The sequence below is a fragment of the Diorhabda sublineata genome, chromosome Y, assembly GCF_026230105.1.
Source record: "Diorhabda sublineata isolate icDioSubl1.1 chromosome Y, icDioSubl1.1, whole genome shotgun sequence".
Classification (NCBI taxonomy): domain Eukaryota; kingdom Metazoa; phylum Arthropoda; class Insecta; order Coleoptera; family Chrysomelidae; genus Diorhabda; species Diorhabda sublineata.
The window spans coordinates 7,661,126-7,666,443 of NC_079486.1; positions in this window are offsets into that span (position 1 = coordinate 7,661,126).

Here is a 5,318-nt window from a genome sequence, read left to right on the forward strand (position 1 = left end):
ATTGTAATTATATAGAAATTAATAATTCTATTATAGCCACAGGAAAATACTGTAATGGTTTATATAAATTAAACACGTTTTCAGAAAAAGTAAATATTGTAAAAATGTGTGAGGAAATGAATAATTATATACATACATGGCATAGACGTTTAGGTCACAGAAGCCCGGATGATATAAAAATGATAGTAAGTAAAGATTTAGCTATTGGCATAAAAATAAATGATTGTGGTCAGAAAAAACAATGTGTCACTTGTATTGAAGGTAAATTAATGAGGAAATCTTTTCCTAAAAAATCAGAAAGTAAGACGTTTAAAGTTCTTGATATAATCCATAGTGATATATGTGGACCTATGAGAACCCCTACTGTTGGTAAAAATAAATATTTTTTGACTTTAACTGATGATTTTTCAAGATATACCACACTTTATTTGTTAGAATCTAAAGATGAAGTATATATTAAACTAAAGGAATTCATTCTAGAAGTCAAAAATATTTTTGGGGTCTATCCAAAAACATTTAGAAGTGATAATGGAGGGGAATATACAGGGGTAGCTGTGCAGAAGCTACTCAAAAGTTTTGGTATAAGCTTTCAGTCGACTGCACCATATTGTCCAGAGCAAAATGGTGTGTCGGAGAGGAAAAATAGAACATTGATGGAATCGGCAAGGTGTATGTTATTAGATACTAATTTACCCCATAAATATTGGGGGGAAGCAGTAACAAATGCTAACTACATTTCTAATAGACTACATACTAAAAGTAAAGAAAAGACACCTTATGAGTTATGGATTGGAAAGAAACCTGATTTATCATATTTCATTACATTTGGTTCTCAGGCTTTTGTTTACATTCCAAAAGAAAAAAGATCTAAACTAGAGAAAAGAGCAAAAACAGGTATTATGGTGGGATACAGTGAAAATAGAAAAGCTTATAGAATTCTAGATACAGATACAGATAAAATTATTGTAAGTCGTAATATAAAATTTAATGAATTTCTGAATCAACCTTTTAAAAATATAAATAATTGTAAGGCTGAAACTAGCAACTCAGATCCTGATTCAGCAATTACTGTTGACCTACAAACATAAACTAAACCTGGAGTGGATGATAGTGACATAAATGAAGAAGGTGGAGGATCAAATAATAATATCAATGAAGAAGAAAATGAAATTCCAGAAGAAACTGGAGGTGAAAACTTTGAGGAAATTAATGATCAAGAAATTGTAACCAGATCAGGAAGGGTGTCAAAGAAAAGAAATTATGAAGGTTACATTTCATACAATGTGATGAATAAGGAAACTTATAATGAAATGCAAGATCCAAAGACCGTAGATGAAGCGATGTCAAGAAGTGACAGAAGAAATTGGGAAAAAGCAATGGAACGAGAGTACGAATCATTAATGAAAAATGAGGCATGGATTTTAGTAGACCGTCCATCAAACAAAAATGTTGTGCAAAATAAGTGGGTGTTTTGTTTAAAAAGGAATTCAAATAATGAAATACGATATAAAGCACGGCTAGTTGCAAAGGGTTTCACACAAACCTTTGGTATAGATTATTTTGAAACTTTTTCACCTGTAGTTAGATACTCTACAATAAGAATATTGTTTGCTTTATCTGTAGAATTAAGTTTAGATATTGACCACTTAGAAGTAGAAACTGCATTTTTAAACGGAAACTTGGAAGAAGAAATTTACATGGTGCAACCTGAGGGGTTTATTCTAAAAAATAATGAAAATAAAGTATGTTTATTAAAAAAGGCTATATATGGATTAAAGCAATCCTCCAGAATTTGGAATATTAAAGTAAAAAATGTCTTAAAAGACTTAGGTTTTCAGCAATCAAGTTTTGAACCATGTATATTTTTCCAAAACAAGGACAAATTTATAATTCTAGTGGCCCTTTATGTTGATGATTTTTTAATTTGTTCAAATTCCTCAGTTTTTAAAACCAACTTCAAACAGGAATTGTCAAAACAATTTAAAATTAAAGACTTGGGGCTAATCAAATATTTTTTAGGTTTAAATATTGATTTTGACAAACAAAACAATATGATTAAAGTTAATCAGAGGAACTATATTTTAGAATTATTAGAGCGTTTCAAGTTAGGTGATGCTAAAACTGTTTTGACTCCTATTGAAGTCGGTTTAAAATTGAAGCCATATTTGTTAGTGGTTTTTTAAATGAGTTTTGTGAGACTAAGCCCGTAATTCTTTTCAATGGCAGCCAAAGTGCACAAAAATTGTTAAAAAACCCTGTTTACCATAACAGAACTAAACATATAGACACTAAGTACCATTTTGTAAGGGAAGTAATTGAAAAAAAATTTGGTTGAAATTAAATACATGCCTACTGAAAAAATGGTAACAGATCTTTTAACAAAAGGGCTGCATAATCCCAAGCATATTTTTTGTACTAAAAATATTGGTCAAAATTAATTGCTGGTTTAAGGGGTAGTGTTGTAAAAAATTACTGAACGTTGTTAAGTTGGTAAGGATGATTATTATGTCAAGAAAAGATAAAAAAAAATGGTTACTTTCAGATTCAAGTCATTTTGTGTAGTTTTACTTCTAATATAATAAAAGTATAGAAGAACCTGTATAAATTTCTTTTATTTATACTATAGAAGAAACTAATATTACAACAAAATCTGTCACACTGGGATTTTCTAGAAAACCAAAATAACTTCACAATTTTCAATAATTATTTTGATTTAGTTACATATTCACTCAGAAGTTCAATCAAGACAGATAAAGTGTGTTAAGTAAATGGATTACAAAAACATTTGTGTGAAGATCAATTATAGAAACGAGCACTATTATACAAAATCAGAAACAATTTTTCTATATAGAGAAAATTCTAATTTCAAATTAACTTCTGTTAACAATGTGATTTTTAATTATAAGAAATTTTTTAATCAAGAAAAATGGCAAGTAACAAAAGCAGTTCTATACGATTCCCATTATATTATTATCGAAAAAATTTGAGAGCATTCATTTGCTATTTTTCAAAGAGCCCAAGTCTATAGTGACAACAATTTCAAGCTGCTCATACAATAAAGGAGTGAACAGTATAAAATAGAGCAACAATGAAATTGTATTAAAACATACATATAAAATAAACGAAGTAAGGCTAAATCCTAAAATATACACAGATCTTCTTTGAAATAAACAAATTTAGTTCTGTTTAGAGGTTGAGTAAATACAAAAAGATTATTATTATCTTTGGAATTTACATAATCTAAATATAACTCAGTAAATACAGGGTGATTTTATATTCGACCGACAATGCTTTACCACAGAGAGATCTCAATAAATGATTCATTTTGATATAGGAATCTGAATCCTTACGTGGCCTAGTTGTTGAAACTGGAGCATATTTTGTTTTAAATTGTCTGAATATTTCTAGTTGAAAAACTAATAACCTTTTATGGAACTAAAACGATCTTTCTTTTTCTTAATTTCAAAACTTTCCCATTTTCTGAACAATTCTCTTGTTCATTGGCAAACAGAAACATCATCTAAATAGTTTTAGTTTGAAAATAACAAGGTATAAGACATCAATCAATACAAAATATAAGTCAAAGTTTTAAAATTTCTATACAAAATCTGTCACACTGGGATTTTCTAGAAAACCAAAATAACTTTACAATTTTCAATAATTATTTTTGTCCGTACATTAAAATTAGGATTTAGTTACATATTCACTGAGAAGTTCAATCAAGACAGATAAAGTGTGTTAAGTAAATGGATTACAAAAACATTTGTGTGAAGATCAATTATAGAAACGAGCACTATTATACAAAATCAGAAACAATTTTTCTATATAGAGAAAATTCTAATTTCAAATTAACTTCTGTTAACAATGTGATTTTTAATTATAAGAAACAAAAGCAGTTCTATACGATTCCCATTATATTATTATCGAAAAAATTTGAGAGCATTCATTTGCTATTTTTCAAAGAGCATAAACTAGAAAATAATTATAATAATAATTTCAAATTGTTCACAGTATCCAGTATAAGATGAGTAATTATTGAACTTACCACTGAATTTTAGAGTTGTTCTAATTCAGTCAGAGTAATGATAATCTTTCCTTTAAGAAATAATCCTTTGATAATTTGCAGTTATTACAAATACCAAAATCAGTAGATATCTTATAAATCACTTCTTTCTGTAGTTTTTTGTATCTTTCGACCAAATGGATCAAATTACATATTTTCTTCAATACCTTTAGTGAGTTACTAATTCAATCAAATAACCATTTGATATCAAATTATACGTAGTAATATTTTGTTTGTTTTGTACAAATCACATAGAAACTAGAGGAGTACATCGAAAACGGCGTCAGACAGTATAATAGTAAGTGTGGTGGTAGCAGTAGGTAGTAGTAAATGCAGCACACAAATTGTCCTCGCGTACTTTATGAAATAATCAACACTTTTCCATTCAATCAAACGTTTATTCCATAATTGTATCCATTCGAGTTAAAGATCATTATTGGAGGTATCTTCGGTTCCATTTTCCAATTCTCCATACTTATACAATTCTAAATTAGGTATGATTGTATCAATCAAGTTCAGAAAGAAATCATTTTCATTTACGTTTCAAACGATAAGCATTCTCACATCTTATTTGAACGTTTTAGCTAGTCTCCCTTATAATCTATAATATCTCAACCAAGTCACATACAATCAAAACTTTTCAGAACAGTTCTCCATTACTCGTTTAGTTCGATTTGCACATATAATGTTTAATTTGTACAAAGTGATTAGATTGGTTAAATGGTAATTGCCTTAAAAATACTTATTTAAAAACAAGTGATAAGACAAAATTCATTTATTAATAATTTATAATAATAAACATCTCAATGCAAAACTTATTTTTATTAGGCTAGTTTAGAATTTTTAAAAGAAGTCCCTAAGAAGGCAAAACCGAACCATAAGTACATTGCTGATTATTTGAAATATGGTTTTTGTGGTTACTGACACAGATGACAACCTGCTACCTCAGTGTGTTTTATGTTTCGAAGTATTTACTGATGAGAGTATGAAACCTTCAAAACTGTAAAGACTTTTCACAAAAAAAAACATATGTATTTCTTTCAGTACAAAGAAAAAGAATTCTTAAAGTCAAACTCAATAACGAAAACATCAATTTCTGGTGAGAAAAATAGACAAGCTACATTTGCATCTTATCGCCTATTCATGTTGATAGCTAAAAAAGGAACAGAACACTCTGTAGGTTAGAATCTGAAGTTTCATTCACTGAGAAGGAAGCAAAAAAAAATCGGTCAAATTCACTATTACAGTTTAAATA